Source organism: Leucoraja erinacea, chromosome 13, assembly GCF_028641065.1.
Source record: "Leucoraja erinacea ecotype New England chromosome 13, Leri_hhj_1, whole genome shotgun sequence".
In the NCBI taxonomy this organism is placed as follows: Eukaryota; Metazoa; Chordata; class Chondrichthyes; order Rajiformes; family Rajidae; genus Leucoraja; species Leucoraja erinaceus.
The window spans coordinates 12,586,594-12,605,985 of record NC_073389.1 but is presented as its reverse complement, the minus strand read 5'-3'; the positions used below and the strand labels follow the sequence as shown (position 1 = coordinate 12,605,985).

Here is a 19,392-nt window from a genome sequence, read left to right as displayed (position 1 = left end):
GAGGAGAGTCTATATACCCGGTTAATAGGTGATCAGAGGCAACTGAGTGCAACAGGTTTGATGAGAGGGGAGTGGCAGGCAGGCAGGTGGGGAGAAGGAGGGACTGGTGGAAAAGTACTGGGAGGTGAAGTGGATGAGAATGAGGAGAGGGCAGACTGTGACAGATATGCCAATGTTCCAGCTAGCAACTGATCTTCTCCATAAAGACTTGGTCTATTGCTAGAAATTGTAATTTATTTACAGCATAAAATACAATAATATTAAAGTTCTGATCTTGAAAATATCACATTTTTGAAATTTACAAGGCAGTCGGTGTTTATTACTATTTCCGTCACAACGGTCAATTTTGTAATTAGCTACAATTAGGTAACTAACTAATTATATGCTTTAATTTCAGGTCATCCAAGTAAGATGTTTTATATTTGTTTCAGAATGCTTCAATCTATAATAATTGAAATTTTCATTCAGTTCTCTTGATTTTTAAGGAAGTTATGGGCTTTTGACTGTCCTCGATCACAGCTTTTGTGTTAAGTCAATGGAAAAGCAATAGGGAACAAGATGCTAATTTCCGAGTATGAAAATGGCCATAACTGTTTTAATACTGAAGATATGAAAGTGAATTAGGTGTCAAATTAAACATCTTTTTATACTTTATCTGATGGGATAAATTGCAGACTTGATTTTTAAAATCTCAAAATGTTGTAACATTGCTACTGAATGTAGCACACTGCTTTGCGAGAGTGGAGCACTGGGCCACAACAGAAGATATCCAGCATGAAGTTGACCACTAAGGGGCAAACCATCGACCTACGGGATAGAAAGCAAAGATCTTATAGCAGAGCTGCTATAAGATCTTTGATAGAAGGCTGCCAAAACATAGAAATTAGGGTGCAGGATAGGCCATTCGGCCCTTCGAGCCTGCACCGCCATTAATGATCATGGCTGATCATCCAACTCAGTATCCGTACCTGCCTTCTCTCCATACCCCCTGATCCCTTTAGCCACAAGGGCCACATCTAACTCCCTCTTAAATATAGCCAATGAACTGGTCCTCAACTACCCTCTGTGGCAGAGAGTTCTAGAGATTCACCACTCTCTGTGTGAAAAAAAAAGTTCTTCTCTCGGTTTTAAAGGATTTCCCCCTTATCCTTAAGCTGTGACCCCTTGTCCTGGACTTCCCTAACATCGGGAACAATCTTCCTGCATCTAGCCTGTCCAACCCCTTAAGAATTTTGTAAGTTTCTATAAGATCCCTCTCAATCTTCTAAATTCTAGAGAGTATAAACCAAGTCTATCCAGTCTTTCCTCATAAGACAGTCCTGACATCCCAGGAATCAGTCTGGTGAACCGTCTCTGCACTCCCTCTATGGCAATAATGTCCTTCCTCAGATTTGGAGACCAAAACTGTATGCAATACTCCAGGTGTGGTCTCACCAAGACCCTGTACAAATGCAGTAGAACCTCCCTGCTCCTATTCTCAAATCCTTTTGCAATGAAAGCTAACATACCATTCGTTTCTTTACTGCCTGCTGCACCTGCATGCCTACCTTCAATGACTGGTGTACCATGACAGGTCTCGCTGCATCTCCCCCTTTCCCAATCGGCCACCATTTAGAAAGTTTTTGCCACCCAAAAGATAACCTCACATTATCCACATTATACTGCATCTGCCAAACATTTGCCCACTCAAGCCTATCCAAGTCACCTTGCAGCCTCCTAGCATCCTCCTCACAGCTAACACTGCCCCCCAGCTTAGTGTCATCCGCAAACTTGGAGATATTGCCTTCAATTCCCTCATCCAGATCATTAATATATATTGTAAATAGCTGGGGTCCCAGTACTGAGCCTTGGGGTACCCCACTAGTCACTGCCTGCCATTGTGAAAAGGACCCGTTTACTCCTACTCTTTGCTTCCTGTTTGCCAGCCAGTTCTCTATCCAACATTTCAGTCTGAAGCAAAGATCATAGAGCGGAGCAGTCTGAAGAAAGGTCTCGACCCGAAACGTCACCTATTCGGTCTCTCCTGAGATGCTGCCCGCCCAGCTGAGTTACTCCAGCATTTTGTGTCTGATCTTCCATGACTGGTGGGTGGGTGGTCCAGAGAAGATCAATAGACAGTCCAATCCGAATTTTAAAAAAAACCCGTGCAATGCAGATGTATAATTTTAGCAAAAGGCATTTCTGCGGTGTAAGTCGTTTTGCTTATTGCATCGCACAAAGAGCCACGACGGTCGTTGTCGTCCAAGTGGGCAAGGAGCCGCGCTCAGCGCTGCCAACGGCCAAGGTTTGCCTCCCGCGCGGGGGAAGCACGAGCCTCCCGCGCGCCACCTGCTCCGCTCCGGTTGCCAGTTGCCGCAGCTGCTTCTGACTGACGGATCGGGCGGCCACTCAACGTCGACCAGGGGCGGATCAGCACACCTCCCTCCCCCCGCCCCCCCCCCAGCCGGCAGCAATATGCCATTGGTAGGAATATGGCGGCACTTCACTAAACTATTTCACCGCGATGCTACCCATTCGGTTGTGTTTACCAACATCAAATAATAATCTCGTCGGTAAAATATATTGGGGTCGGCGGACAGCGGCGTTTCAGACGAGCAGATTGCAGTTGCTGAGCACACGCCTCCCTGCCGCACCGTTCGCCGTGGCGTTTGGATGGGATTCCTCCAGGCTCTCCCGCTCCACGGGCTCCAGACATTCAGGCACATTTCACCAAAACTCATCTGATTAAATCAGCCTGCGCTGCGAGGGACACGGGCTAGCTCCGGAAGCTGGGAGAGGAGGTGTGTTCAATCTTCTCAAGTCTGCTTTTTCTGTTAAACATTTTTTCCCCTCCCGAATCGCCCTCTCGTCTTCTGTGTCTGTCTTTTGTTGAACGTTTTGGAAATCGAAATTGACGAATACATGATAAATCACAAACTCCCTCGTTCTCGCGGTCGAATAACCACAATTTGTCACGGATGTGTCAAGTCTCGGTCATTTTTCCTTTGTAGTTTTGTTTAGATCAGCATTTAATTGTTCTTTATGCTCTCGTAGGTTCCCGAGAACATCGAGCTGAGCTTTGTAAATTGGTTCATCGTGGGTCATATTCTTTGTATCGATCAGACCCTTTTTTCGGTGAATAAACTGTTTGGAATTTGGGGTTTTGGATTCTGAAATCAGTATTGGTATTATTTCTGTGTTATTGTTATTGCTTGTGTTATTATGGAATATACTGAACGTGTTATGTTCCACATGATAATACAGCAGCGGTTAGGGTAGGGTAATACTGTGATCCTCACGTTTCGTGAAAAGTGCTGCGCGTATTGTGACCAAGTGGCATAAAATATCGAAACGTGCTTTATTTTTCTTAGCAGTGGAGAATGGCGGCGTACTGTTTCCCCCTTTGAGTATATTCAGCTTATTCTTCCATCAGCATTGATGCTGAATATCGGTTGCTTTGATTTGTGTTACATTTAACTTTTTAGATTTTCGTTTACTACTGAGATGTTGTGGGGACTCACTGTGTCCATTTAACTGCCTTCACAACGTTGTGTTGTCGGCTTCATCCATTGATTTAACATTCTGCATTGTTAATACTAAACGCCGCAACGATGTTAATTTAAAGAGTTCTTCAGATTTTCAAGTGGGTTAAAATATTTTTGTTAACGTTTTGGAGTAGTATTTAAGCCCGGATGAGTGTTTTTTTTTTAATTGTAAAATTCAAGATCTTGCTGCTTAAATAGAATCAATTGCCATTGATACAGCGTTTGCCTGTGCATTACGAGATTTCTTCAAGATGTTGACAATCTTACGCCTCGAAGATCTTTCTACAGGCTTTGTTTAAAGAAATAATTTGGGATCTTCAAATTGCAAATAACGCGATTTTAATTGTGATTCTATATGATATAATTGAAATGTAAAGGTATTGATTTGGCTTACTATTCCGCTGAGAGTGCGACGTTTTATATGGAAAAGGTGAAACGGAATCTTCGGAGCACCTGGAATTTACCCTTTCCGATAGTGGTATTTTGGATATTTCAGCCAGTGTAATAGTTAGGTCGTGCCGATCTGTGGACAACCCCAGAGGGGGTTTGTCACAACCTAAGTTGTATACTTCAGTTGGGAAACTATTTTAATTAGCAAATCAGATGCAAAATGGTCTTCTACATTATTCAGACGTAAGTCGATGTTCATATTTGATTGCTGATCAGAAATATATATGATGTTGGAATTTAAAGTTGTTGAAAACATGGAAATATAATATCAAATATAAGCGCAGAAATTGCTGTGTGTCATGTACATCAGGGCCCTGACTTCAAAATGGCAACATGCCTCAGCATATCTAGTAAATATAAAATATGCTTTTCTCCCATTTAGAGCTAATAAACCATGTTCAACCACCACACTGGGATTTGAGTTTGGGTGTTCCCCAAAAAATGGGATAAACATATGGATTCAGAACTGGCTTAGTCATAGAAGACAGGGTTGTAATGGAAGGTATTCTAGCTGGAGGTATGTGACCAGTGGAGTTCTGCAGGGATTTGTGCTGGAACCTCTGCTGTTTGCGATATATATACAAGACCATGTGGGACCCGTTGGGCCCCGTCCCCCAACCCAGGGCGGGGGGCGGCATCACATGGGAGGGCTGGTTCCCGAACGCGGCGTTGGCTCTCACCCCAGAGACAGGAGCCAATCACCCATTCCCCCAACGTAACCCGCTCACCCACCAGACTGATTCCTGGGATGTCAGGACTGTCTTATGAAGAAAGACTGGATAGACTTGGTTTATACTCTCTAGAATTTAGGAGATTGAGAGGGGATCTTATAGAAACTTACAAAATTCTTAAGGGGTTGGACAGGCTAGATGCAGGAAGATTGCTCCCGATGTTGGGGAAGTCCAGGACAAGGGGTCACAGCTTAAGGATAAGGGGAAATCCTTTAAAACCGAGATGAGAAGAACTTTTTTCACACAGAGAGTGGTGAATCTCTGGAACTCTCTGCCGCAGAGGGTAGTCGAGGCCAGTTCATTGGCTATATTTAAGAGGGAGTTAGATGTGGCCCTTGTGGCTAAGGGGATCAGAGGGTATGGAGAGAAGGCACGTACGGGATACTGAGTTTGGATGATCAGCCACGATCATATTGAATGGCGGAGCAGGCTCGAAGGGCCGAATGGCCTACTCCTGCACCTAATTTCTATGTTTCACCCAACGCAATATTCCACCACTCAGCCATAGCCCTCAACTGCGCAGGCGCGTTTCATTTCCCCTCATCCCCCAACACCCCCCTCCTCCCTCCCTCTTCTCCCCCCTCACCTCCTCCCATCCTCCACTCCCTCCTTCACCTCTCCCTCTCCTTTCCCCTACCCTCAGTCACTCCCTACCCTCAGTTACTCCCTCCCCTCAGTCACTCCCTCCCATCCTCCATAACCACTCTCCCCTCCCTACTCCCTGACCCGTTGGGCCACGTTTCCCCAACGGAATATACCACCACTCACCCGATTCCCAGACGCAACCCGTTTCCACCACTCACCCGTTCCCCCAACGCAACCAGTTCCCCCAATGCAATCAATCCTTCCCATGTGGGGGGGTGGGGGGCAGTCGGCATTTCCAGAAGCCAATGAATGGACTCGACTTTTGGGTCAGCGTCGGCAATCCCTTGAGCCAATCAAAATAATCTCACAATCTCACTGTCTCCCAACTCCCCTCGAAGCTGCTGATCCCATGGTCTTTGTCACCTCCCCCTCCCTCTCCTTTTCTCTACCCTCAGTCACTCCCTCCCTCACTACTCCCCTTTCGCACTCCCGCGCTAAAGACAATGTTTAATTAACATTTCTTCTCCTCCCGTCCCCCACTCCGTCAACTCTCATAGCTTTTGTATTGACAGCATAGATCCCATTGTGATGTCATTTTCGGTTGTCGGAATATTCACGGCAGCTTGTGTAAATGAGATCCTATTGTGATTGGAGGACTGTGAGATGCGATTGTGACATCATCACTGGAAACTGCCTAAAGGCCACGCCCCTTCCGGAGGGACTATAAAACCGGAAGTGTTGAGTGCCTCAGTCAGTCTCTGCAAGATGGGGGAGCAAGAGGGTCATGTCTCAATATTCATGGGAGCAAGAGGGTCATGTCCCCACCAATATTCCACTGGCCACTAATATTGGAATTCGTGGAGAGGTGGAATATTGCGTTGGGGGACCAGCCCTCCCGTGTGATGCTGGGACCCAACGGGTCCCACTTAGTCATATATATATATATATACATTTGTGTGCGGTCTCTGGTTTGTTGAAGTTGCTGCGCTCCTTTCTGCGCACCCGCTTGTCTGCCACTGCGTTCATCAGTTTCTCTTCTCCCGTTTTGAGATGTTGGATCAGGGTACATCTCCACCTCGTGCGGTCAGCTTCAGGTGGAGAGGTACCTTCATATCTCTCGAGATCCTGAGATATGAAGATGTCGAGCACCTTCATATCTCTCTTGCAGACATCCTTATAACGTATGTTGGGGGCGGCAGATGGTTCTCCTCCCATAGAGGATGGCTTTTGGAATACGGCCATCCTCTATGCGGTTGACATGGCCTAGCCACCGCAGTCTGCGCTACCTGAGTAGAGTGTACATACTGGGATGGCCAGCGTGAGACAGGATCTCGGCATTGGACACCTTGTTATGCTCAGGATACGGCGGATGCTTCTAAGGTAGAAGGTGTTGAGTCTTCTCTCCTGTCCGGCAAATGTAGTCCATGTCTCACTGCCGTACAGCGGCATGCTGATGACACATACGTTGTAGACTGCTATCTTTGTCTTCACTGTCAGCTTTGGGTTGGTCCACACTCGAGTTGTGAGGCGAGCGAGTCGTAGCTGCCTTCTTGATCCTCTTGTCAATCTCTGTGTCCAAGGAGAGGGTGTCGGTGATGATGGAGCCGAGGTACGTGAACTGATGGACGGCATCAAGTTCGTAGTCGTCGATGGTGCACGCAGGCGGTGCCACTGTATCCTTCCCCAGGATGTTTGTCTTCTTCAGGCTGATGGTCAGCCCAAAATCCCTGGAAGCCCGATAGAAGTGGTCCATCAGTGACTAGTTCCTGCTGGGAGTTGGACACAACTACTGCGTCATCGACAAACAACATGTCTCTGATGAGAGCTTCACATACTTTTGTCTTTGCTCTGAGGCGGGTGAGGTTGAAGAGCCTGAGGCGGGTGAGGTTAAAGAGCAGGTAGATCCCCTCTGATGCGGTGCCGAAGGCATGTTTCAGGAGCAGAGTGAAGAAAATCTCAAAGAGTGTGGGAGCAAGGACGCAGCCTTGTTTGATGCCACTGCGGATGTCAAAGTGCTCCGAGAGGCTGCCATTGAACTGTACTGTCCCCTTCGTGTTGATGTGGAACGATTCTATCATGGTCTGCAGTTTTGGTGGGCAGTCGATCTCTGGCAGAGCCTTAAATAGGCCATCTCTGTTAACGAGGTCGAAAGCCTTGGTGAGGTCAATGAAAGCGACATACAGGGGCATCCGCTGTTCTCATGGAGCTGACAAAGGGAGAAGACCATGTCTACTGTTGACCTTCCAGCTCAGAAACTGCACTGTGACTCTGGGTAGACACGTTCTGCCAGCTTCTGCGGGCCGATCAAAATGACCCGAGCAAAGAGCTTACCCACGATGTTGAGGAGGGAGATGCCTCTGTAGTTGTTGCAGTCGCTTCTCTCACCAATGTTCTTGTAGAGGGTAATGATCGTGGCATCCCTCATGTCCTGCGGTGCAGCTATTTCTTGCCAGCACTGGCAGAGGTCTTCATACAAAGGAAGCAGTAAGGTAGTCTTCCAATGCTTGATTGGGGTGGAAGATTGCAACCTTCACGTGGTCCGCTCTGTTTCGACGAATGCAATCAACCCAGCGTGCACAATCAAATAAGATCAAATAGAACAAGTTGTCCTACAGCTTTAGGCTGTGCACACCATATGCAAGAAGAAGAAGAAGTAGCAAAAGCACTGCTTGATCAGGTCAGGGGGAATCTCGTCGCTGCCTGGGGTCTTGCCTGAGGCCAGGCTGTCAATGGCCTTGCTGAGCTCTTCTACCGTCTGCTCTCCGTCTAACTCATCCAATCCATGGTCGGCAGGCACTTGATGGCATCAAGGGCTGATGGGAAGCAATGTTCTCTCTCTCGAGTAGAGGTCAGAGCAGTGTTCCACCCATCTCTCCATCTGCTGGCATTCGTCTGTGATTACTTCCCCAGTGGAGGATTTGAGGGGTGCTGTCTTGCTCTGGACTGGTCCAAGTGCCTTCTTAATACCATTGTACATTCTCCTGATGTTCCCTGTTATGGCGGCCATCAGGATGTCCTCACTAAGCTATGTCCAGTAGTCATGGGCCTGGTAGTCTGCTGAACCTTGCTCCTGGCAGCCCTAAGGATCTGCAGGTTTTTCTCGTTGGCTGACCACTTGTACCTGGCTAGGGCAGCGCGTTTGGCTTCGATGACAGGAGTCACCTCGGTCGACTTGTCCTCAAACCAGTCGTGTGTCTTCGAGGTCTTCTTCCCAAAGCTAGCCAAGGCTAGCTTGGTGTCCCGTAGATGGTGTCCTGCAGAATTTCCCACTTCTCTGTTGCAGAGTCTCCAGGAGGCGAAGTGCCAAGTTCTCTCTCAGAAGCCTCTGCAAACTGTTGCACGATGTCTGGATGGGGCACCTTGCTGACATCGATGTGGGGGTTCTCCTGCTTCTTGGTACGGTAAAACCTCTTTGGTTGCAGCCTGATCTTGCAACACATCCAGGAGTGGTGTGTTTCGCAGTCCGTACTGTGGTAGGAGCGTGTGGGAGAACGTTCTTGAGGGCGGACGTCTGACTAGGATCAGATCCAGTTGATGCCAATGCTTTGAGCGTGCGTGTCTCCAGGAAACCTTGTGCTGGGACTTTGTCTGGAAGTACGAGTTGGCTGTTCCTCACTGCGAAGCGCAGTCCGTGCTCTCTGGGCTTGTCAGAGTCCTTCCCCTGCCAGAAAACGTGTAATCCTACTTCAGTGTGTCGAATGGTTTGTCAAGCAACTACATGGGGGGACAATGTCCAAACTTGGAGACCATGTGTGGAGAGTCCTATTAGAGATGAGGCAGTACTTGACTGTAGTAAATGAAATTGGGCAAGTTTAGGAAGGAACTGCAGATGCTGGTCTATCCCGAAGACAGACACAAAATGCTGGAGTAACTCAGCGGGACAGGCAGCATCTCTGGAGAGAAGATTGGGTGATGTTTCGGGTCGATACCCTTCAGGCTTCTTCTTATCGAGTTCACTCACAAGATTAGAAGTTGTTCAGCCAGAGCTTAAAAAACTTCTCAGCATCTGCATTCAATGGTGTCTATCTCTTGCTTCTTGTGCTTTGCCAGCAGCGTGATAGTAATTTCTACTTTTTTTGTTTTTTTTAGTATGTCCAAATGTGTGTTTTAATGTCTCTCGGTGTGTCTTGTGTGTGTGGGGCAGTAAGGGGGAAACCACTTTTGGTCGCCTCCTCCACGGAGAGGCGACTTTTTCCATGTCGCCTCCCTCGTGGCCCAGAGCTTCAGCAGTGGGCACAGCGTGAACTTTTTCCGATCACTGGCCTGCGGACTGTTCAGTCTGAAGCCGTGGTCTGTGGAGCTTCTAGCCGCGGGCGCAGCATCCGGCGCCTGGGATCCCTCGTTGGAGACCCCCGGAGAAGAAGAGCTCTTACAACACCTTGAAGCCGCGGACTGCGGAGCTTCTAGCCACGGGCGCGGTACGCAATCCTGAAGCCGCTGGTCTCTGGTAAGGAAGCACCGATTTGGGACTTACCTTCCAGACGAGAGGGCCTGTCATCTGGCCGCCCGCAGCGGCGACTGCGGAGGGTATGGCCCCGACCACGGGGGAAAATGGAGAAGGACTGACTGTACTTTGTGCCTTCCACCACAGTGAAGAATGCTGTGGTGGATGTTTGTGTTACATTTTTATTGTGTATTGTGTGTTCTTTTTTTATTGTACCACTGCTGGCAAGTTCATTTCACTGCACTTTATTGTATATGTGATGAATAAATCTGATTGATTGATTGCATGGTGGTGGAAATATTGGTGAAAACAGGGCCGCGACGTGAACGCTCTTTCCTTGACCCCTTCTTCAGGCTGAAATTAGGCAAGTGGTGGAAGTGTCAGTGTGGGGGAACACTGGGAACAGTGACCATAATTCTGTAAGTTTCAAGATAGTTCTGAAAAGGCATACGTTAAGGAGTTGAATTGCTAGGAGGCTGACTTCAATAGCATAAGTGAGGAGCTGGTGAAAGTACATTGGGAGTAGATGCTGGAGATAAATGATGGACAATAGCAGGAGTCTTAAAAGACAGTAAAAGTTCAGAACCAGCATTTTCTAAAAAGGATAAAAGATAAAGGTCAAGATTAGAGAACCTTGGATGACAAAGATTATTGATGGTGTGATCAGGAAAAGAAAGAAGACAGCGAGCAGATATTGGCAACTGGGATCAAAGCGGTATCTTAAGTAGGAGAGAACAAAGAAATAGGAAGGGAAATATCCTTGGTAAGTGAGATAAAGCTGAATCCCAAGCCATTCTGTTAGCATACCAGGAGCAAAAAAAGAAAGAAAAAGCATACCAGAACGAAAAAAAGAGTGACCAAAGGTGTTATCTATGTGAAAGGCTGGGCGATGTGGACAATATCCAAGATAAATATTTCTCATCTGTATTAACCAAGAAACACATGGAAGAAAGTGAGTGTATGGAGGGGTTCATAGATAATTTGGAACAGGTCAATATTAAGAAGGAGGAAATGTTAGATGTCATTGGATATATAGGGGGTCTATAAACCCTCAGGAATACGTGAGGTATATCCAGATTGCTATTGGAAGCAAGGGAAGAAATATGATGGCCCTGATGGAGATTTTATTTTAGCAGGGCAGTAGGGATAAGCCAGGCCTGTGAAGTTCATTTTAGTGGTGGGGTAATTATTAGAGAAATGTGTAAGAGATATGATTTATGGGCATTTGGAAAGGTAGGGACTAAATGAGAATTGTCACCATGTTTCATTAATTTGTTTAATTTTGACAAGGTAACGAAGAAGATACAAATGTTGGTGTGTTGTGGATAACAAAGAAGATTGTCTAAGGTTAGAGCAGGATGCAAACCAGACTGATAGTTGAACAGTGTTGCCTGATGAAATTAAATGTAAGCAAATACAGCAGATGCATTTTGGGAAATCATATTTTAAGGATATATACAATAAAAAGTAGGGCACTAAAGAATGTTGGTGAACATGGTTCAATATAGTTTCTTGACATTTGAAGAAGAGGTAGACAGGGTGGTGAAGAATGCATTTTACTTGCTTAATCTCATAGGTCAGGGCTAGGAATATAAAAGTTGGGGCTTTATGTTGCAGTTTTACAAAACACTGGTTAGGATGTGGTTGCAGAGGAATGAGTGTAGATGAGATTTACTAGGGTGTTGCCTGGATTGGAGGACTTTATTTAGGATTAGAAATTGTGGATAGACTGGGTTAGTTTTGCCTTGAGCAAGGGAGGCTGAGGAGTGCCTGATAGAGTTATATAAGATTATAAGGTAGGTAGGCAAACAGTCTGAACTTTCTTGTAGTATTTTCAAAAATAAGAGGTTTAAAATGAGAGGAAGAAATTTGGGGAAAGAGTTGGTGATTGAGCAACTGAGTGAGTTGATTGAGTTGCTGATTGATTCAGTATTTAACTATGAATTTTATATTAGCAGTCAAAAGTTCCCAAAAGCACAAGAAAGTGGTCTGTGTTAGATTTAAGCCTTAATCCCAAGGATGAAATAAACCTAGAATTCTATCGGTGTAAAACACAGTTTGTTCTGTATCGAATTGAACAGTTGAATAGCCAGGTTACAAGCCACATTGGTGCTCATACTGATCAATCTATAAGTAGGTATAAAAAAATTAGCTTTGTCTGCTAGTCTTTGTTTATTTATATTTAACCTTTCCCTCCTATGCGTAAAATGGTAAAAGACCGGTTTCTAAGTATTGCAATCTACTTTGGAGAAATGCAATCATTCAACCATGCCTTTGTTTACTCATTGGGGATCTTTCACAGGGCTCTCACTTAACCTTTTTTCCCTGTTGCCAGCCAGGGAACCTTGGCAGCTTTTTAGGTTGCCAAATGACAGTTTAGGTGGTCATTTAAGACGATTTGCATGGAGCGTGCGATAATGTGCTCTGACAAAGTGCGTAGATACCAGTCGGAATTATGCTCAATGAAGCATTCACATATTATTTCTGCTTCAAATAAAGTCACAAACTAAACATATTCACCAATCAAGACATGATATATCCAATGACATGCAGCAAAATTATAAGACAGTATCTCAACTCTTTTTACACATTGCAATGAATGCAATTTCTGTTTGTTCTTTCCACTTCCAAACTAAAATGTGGTTGGATTATTCAGCGTATGATCAACCTGTGTCAATAAATCCTGGACCATGGTAACATATATGCTTAACCATGCACACTACAGATTGATGCAAGCATGCTTTCTGTGAAGGACCGAAAATTACCATGACATGGCCATAGCATGGGTCGTGATTGCTATTGGTACAGAAACACTCGCTTCCCACATAATTTATCCACAGCAAAATATAAAGGTTGCAAGGAAATTTCTATAAGCATTTTGTGATAATAGCTGTTAAAACCGACTATACCCATCTGACATACCCATATTAAGAGCATTGATTTGCCGTTAAAATGAATTCTGTAATAACGTGTCAACAGTAGCAGTGACAATCGAACACTGCGGTTTTAATGTTTCACGTGTTCACACTTTAATTAATCCATCTTTATGGACTAAAACAAATAATAACATTGGGAATTAAAACACATTTGATCCACTATCACCCTGAGCACTGGCACACCACAGGGCTGTGTACTAAGCCCCATGCTCTACTCCCTCTTCACTCACGACTGTGTTCCTGCATTCGACACCAACACCATCGTGTTTGCAGACGACACAGCAGTGATTGGGCTGATCACCAACGGTGATGAAACAAAATACAGGGCGGAGGTACAGAACCTGGCGGACTGGTGCACACGTAACAACTTGTGACTAAACACCTCCAAGACCAAGGAGCTGATTATTGACTTCAGGAGGTCCCATAATGGAGAATATGCCCCAATCTCCATTTACGGGGAAAGTGTGGAGAGAGTGTCCAGCTTTAAGTTTCTGGGCACTCACATTTCAGAGGACCTCACATGGTCCACCAACACCGCTGTGCTGGTCAAGAAGGCACAGCAATGACTGTTCTTCCTGCGGACATTAAAGAAGACTGGTCTGCCCCAACAGCTGCTGACAACGCTCTACCGCTGCACCACAGAGAGCATATTAACGTATGACATCTCTGTGTGGTATCTCAGCTGCACGGAGGCGGAGAGGAGAACTCTTCAGCGCGTCGTCCACAGAGCGCAGAGGATCATTGGGACAGAGCTACCAGCCTTGGAGGGCATCTACCACACACGGTGCCTCAGGAAGGCCGTCAGCATCCATAAAGACTCCTCACACTCCTGTAACGGACTGTTTGAACTACTTCCCTCCGGCAGACGTTACAAGGCCTTCTACGCCCGTACCTCCAGACTCAGAAACAGCTTTATTCCAAGAGCTATAGCGGCTCTGAACTGGCCCTGCTGAGTGCCCCCCACCCCCCCTGGACTGTCTCCCTCGGATGGTCACGACACACAGCTTATTTATTTATTTTACTTTTCTTTTTCATTGGTTGGAGCTGCATACTAAATCTCGTTGCATTGACGTGCAATGACATTAAAAGATATTATTATTATTATTATTATTATTATTCCGTTATCAAACATAGTCAATGTTCGCTCTGAAGACATTTCCAGCACAATAGGTCAGGGAGGGGGGTGTGTGTGAATCAGTGCGGGGTGGATAGATGGCGGGGGGTGGGGGGGTTTCGGTGGGAATCGGTGCAGAATGGATGGATTGAGGCAGGTGAATTAGTACGTGTTGGTTGTAGTAGGTAAAATTGTGAGGGGAGAGCACGGGTGATGTCAGTGGTGGTGAATGGGGGGGGGGGGGGGGGTTCAGTACAGGATGGATGGGGTAGACAAAGTGCTGGAGAAACTCAACGGGTGAAGCAGCATCTATGGAGCGAAGGAAATAGGCAACGTTTTGGGTTGAGACCCTTCTTCAGACTGTTCCCCCCCAGAGAGAGAGAGAGGGGTTGGCGAGGAAGGAAGGTCAGCGCTCCTCGGACCACATCGCCCAGCTGCCTTGACCGTCCCTGTCCATCGCCAAGTGCCGCCGCCAAAGGGGGAGGTGGTTGGGAGCTCCTCGCCACCGCCAGCCAACAGCAAGGTGCGGGGCCGAGCGGTGCAGCTCAAAGATCCTATAGCTATAGGATCAGGGCGGGCGGGGTGCAGGAGGAGGAGGAGATGGAGCTGCTATTTCGGTGGTCAATGGCACCCGGGCAACCGCTAATTTCGAGCCCTGCTTTCATGTTGCTCTCCCAAGTCTTTTGGAGGTTTGCGCTTTAAAACATTATTTGATACTGAAAGGGCAGTTAATTTATGTTGATAAAAAATGCAGTATGCATGTTATTCAATGAAAATAATATATCTATTAGACTGGAACTTTATGTAGATGAATAGAGTATTTTTGAATGATATTGAAATTGTCATTCTTGTTGGGTTGGAGATCACTCTGGTTTGGACGACACAATCATTTAGTAATTTAAAATTGAAACTAATTCAAGTTTTAACAAGATTAAATATGGTAATATGGGGAACATAGTATGATGGTACATACTGTAGTACATGCTTTCAGTGAAATGGTGGCCTTTAAGTAATTGTACACCAAGGTTGCGTGGACTTTCCCAAAGATGACACGTGAAACAATGCTAAAATGTTATTTGAGAGTATGTAGGAGAGTTCATGTAGATCTGATGTGTGGATTCTCTGTCATCAGAAAACATTTATAATAGGATATCCATCAAATGCAAGTTATTTGATATCGTCATACCATCTGGTAATTTTTTAACTATAAAGAAAATCTATATGAAAAGTTTGTATTGTGAGTAACACCTTGAAAAACATCAGAATGCTGATGGAGAGTAAAGTTGAGATATTTAAGTATATGAATACTGTAGAGTGGAGATGTTGGAGAATTTGATAGCATTTCAGCAAGGGTAATTGAGAGACGGTTGCATGAAAAGCTAAGGAGTGTAATAATATTTTGTAATAATATTTACAGTAAACCCTCATTTAACAGCCTCCTTATAAAGGAATTTGATTATAGTGGAAGGACCTACCAGGTGCTGCTTTCAGCCCCGGCTCCCGACGTCACCCTGGGTTGTACCGCCTCCCCGGCTGCATACAGCCCAGGCTAACCACACCTTTTCCAGCTTGCACCGCATCCCTGACTGCTAACAGTCCTGGCTCCCAACCTCACCCCCGACTAGTACGCCACCCTGGCCACTTACAGCCCGGCTGCCCACGCCACCCCAGCATTCAACACCTCCCCAGCCCGTTCCAGGCCTGGCTACCCCATCATCCGCAATCTGCACTGCTTTCACAACTGCTTCCAGCCCCGGCTGCCCATGCCATGCCCAGATCACACTACCTCTCTGGCTGCTTCCAGGTCAGACCAACTTCTGCCACTACCGGCCCACACTGCTTCCTCGGCCACTTGCAGGCCATGCCAGCCATTCGACCCTTATCTGTACTCTGGCTGCCCGTTGTCCGTGTCCATTTGGTGACTGTATGTGGGGGTTAGTGGGTCCTCCATCGCCCGTGTCCAGAAGGTACAGAATGCAGCTGTACGTTTTTTAACTGGCACACGTAAATATGAGCACATTTCACACATTTTAGCCTCACTTCACTGGTTGCCTATTCAGTTTAGGATCCATTTTAAAATTATTTTATTTGCTTTTAAATCCCTAAATGGTCTTGCCCCGCCCTACCTAACTGAGCTTCTACATCCTTATACACCCGCCCGCTCTCTCAGGTCAGATAATCAGCTGCTCCTGAGTGGGCCTAAAACTAAGCGGAAGCTCAGAGGGGACCGTGCCTTTGCTGTGTCGGCACCCAAATTATGGAACGATCTGCCTCTCCACATTAAACAGGCCTCTTCTCTGTCTGTTTTTAAATCACTTCTTAAAACCCATCTCTTCTCCGTGGCCTTTGATATCCAGTAAGATGTCAACTTTATTTACTTGATTTAATTTCTTTTTTGATTGCTTTATTGCGTGGTTATTATTTTTACATGTTTTATGTCTTTTAATTTAATGTTGTATTTCATATATAATTTTTGTGCTTTATGTGAGCTGTTATGTTATGTTCTGTTATGTTGTCTGTTTATGATGTCTTGTTTATTCTTCTGTACAGCACTTTGGTAAACATTGGTTGTCTTAAAGTGCTTAACAAATAAAGTTGGATTGGATTGGATTGACCATTAGGATTCAAGGCCCAGTTCCAGACTGAGAGTCAGAAGAAGGGTATCATTGCGAAACATCACCGATCCATATTTTCCAGAGATGCTGTCTGATCTGCTGAGTTACTCCAGCACTTTGTGCCCTTTTTGTGTATTAACCAGCAATTGCAATTGTTAGCTTTTACTACTTATTCAATGATAATACCGTACTTGGTTACAGGGACTATTGGCAATAACAGACACAATCCCCCACCCCCGATGATCCATTATGACGAAGGTTTACTGTACATTGTTTCGCAGGAAATGAATTCTAACAGTCTTGTAATTCTTTCCCCAGTACTTCTGACACTTCCTGTATATACTATTATCAGTCCATCTCTTTCTCCTACATTATTCAAATAGGCATGCACAGGTGTGGATTGTGTCAAGGCAGCATTCCTCCTTTGGCCAGAAGGGAGTTTCTGTTGAAGGGTATCATGTTTCATTTCTTTAGCAAAGTATGATCGAGTACAAGTTGGGATGAAAATGCAATGCAATGTGACATAGATTTTTGGCTTAATCTCAGTATCTGTAGCTGAAATGATGAAAATAGCAATGTTTTGTGAACAGATATCACTACAAGAAGATGCTGGGCCCCAAGTACGTCAGGGTGAATCTTTGGGATGGTTTGACACGGGACACGCGCTGAGGGCTGATCATCCTGCAGCGGGCCGCCCTTGTGGAGGGTGTATAGTGTTAAAAGGCCGAAACACCCAGTGATGCAAGGGTACACTACTGATGATGTGTCCTGTGCCCAACTATCCTGCAGGTTACACAGGCCAGGATATGTGTATCACCCCCCCGCCCCCCACCGATGTTGAGCGTCTACCACTCTCAACAATCAACGGATGTCGTGAAATGCTCCCCACCTATTGGCACAAGGGACTTTTAACATCTAGTCCTGTGTATTTGATTCCTTCTATGGCTGAAGTTTCCTTTCAAGGTATCAATGTAGCTACGTACCTCAAAAGTATTGCAAAATTTCTCTTAGTGATGCATTATATCCTTATCTAAAAGGATCCATTGGATCTTTTATAAAAGCCAGTGACCAAAACCGGTAAGCTTTTTAGCAAAATATTTTATTAATACAATTTGCATAAATAGATATAAAACAGCGCTATTTTACATCAACTTTTTAGCACACCATGTCATTCTATTTTATATCAATTTTCCTTTACAAACATTTCTAAATAGGAAAATTACTGTAAAATACTAATATTAATGTACAGTTTTCAATTCTTCATTATGCACTCCTAGGGCAGGAGAGCCTTAAAATGGCTTTTCCTCATAGAACGTGTGCAGCAGCTGCACCAAGCTTCAGCTACTCCCTCAGCGTTGTGCTCTGGATCTTAGTGGTGAGAAAATAATTAGTTGATTCATGATATGTAATAACCTTGACCAACTACCAAGCTCAACAAGATTCAACTGTTCGCTAAGGTTGTATGCGCTGTATAACATAGAAACATAGAAAATAGGTACAGGAGTAGGCCATTCGGCCCTTCGAGCCTGCACCGCCATTCAATATGATCATGGCTGATCATCCAACTCAGTATCCTGTACCTGCTTTCTCTCCATACCCCCTGATCCCTTTAGCCACAAGGGCCACATCTAACTCCCTCTTAAATATAGCGAATGAACTGGCCTCAACTACATTCTGTGGCAGAGAATTCCAGAGATTCACCACTCTCTGTGTAAATATACCCATTCTCTGTGTAAACATAACATAGAACAGTACAGCACAAGAATGGGCTCTTTGGCCCACAATGTTTGTGCCGAACATGATGCCAAGAATTGCCTGAACATCATCCATATCCCTCTATTCCATTCACTTCCCTGTGCCTATACAAGAGCCTCTTGAACGCCACTATCATATCTATTTATTTTAAAGTTTTATTTAGGGTTTAAAGTTTAGAGATACAGTGTCGATATAACTCAGGCCTTCAGATTACTGTGTCCACTCTGACCATCAATCACCCGTATACTAGTTCTATTTTATCCCTCTTTCGCAACCTGCACTTTAGGGACAATTCTACAGAAGCCAATTAGCCTACAAACCTGCACATCTTTGGAATGTGGGAGGAAACTGGAGCACCCAGAGAAAACCCACATAGTCACCGGGATAACATAAAAACACCGCACATACAGCACCCATAGACAGGATCGAACCCGGGTCTGGCACTGAGTCAGCAGCTCAACCGCTCCACAAATGTGCCTCCCATCTTCTAGATTCTCAAATACAAACTGGATGTAATATTACTCTGCATGTAATACATCTGCCACATAATTATCTAGAATTTTCAACATTACTTGCAACATTACTGATTTTTTGGAATGGATTACAAGTACATTTATGAATACATAATTTCACACCACCAACCAAATGATTAATCATGATAGGACATTTGTATCCAGTCCATGGACAGATGTGAGCCATTTATATGTCCAGAGAAGAGAGGTTACCTATGTACCTGAATAGCTCCTGGCATATACAGTTAATAATTGAACAATTTAAGAATATTAATTGGTAAACTCAAAGCGTCTGATTATTGATTATTTATTGAACATTCCTGTCACTATGATTAATAACAGACAATGTTGGAAATACCCAGCAGTTCTGACCTGAGGAATGGTCTTCGACCAGAAATATTAGCTGTGTTTCCCTTCCCAAAGATATGGCCTCATTTTCTGATTATTTTCAGTATTTTATTTTTTTTCTCCTAGATTTTCACAACCCACAGTTTTTGATTTCCCCTTCCTGTCAGCAGGATGCTGTTAGCAGTTTCACATATCTATCATGATGAAATACAAGTGATTGTAGACCCTTCATAGAACATGATTTGGAATTTGGAGGACAGCACTGAAGGTAAAATCAGAATTGATTTTCTGATTGAAAGAGTTGAAAGAATTTACCGATATAGAAGATGAGGCTTCAAATGGATTTAGACAAAAGAATGGTTTTAAATTTGAAGGGTT

General features: G+C 44.9%; 1 protein-coding gene across 3 annotated transcripts in view; it reads left to right on the top strand.

The window, feature by feature from the left end:
• The first annotated feature begins 2,433 nt into the window (after positions 1 to 2,433).
• The window catches only part of tiam1a (TIAM Rac1 associated GEF 1a), a 236,524-nt gene continuing 219,565 nt past the window's right edge, over positions 2,434 to 19,392 (top strand). For all 3 annotated transcript variants that reach the window (XM_055644487.1, XM_055644490.1, XM_055644488.1), the window contains exon 1: positions 2,434 to 2,780. The gene's annotated coding sequence lies outside the window, so the exon portion shown is untranslated. The remainder of the gene's footprint in view (positions 2,781 to 19,392) is intronic.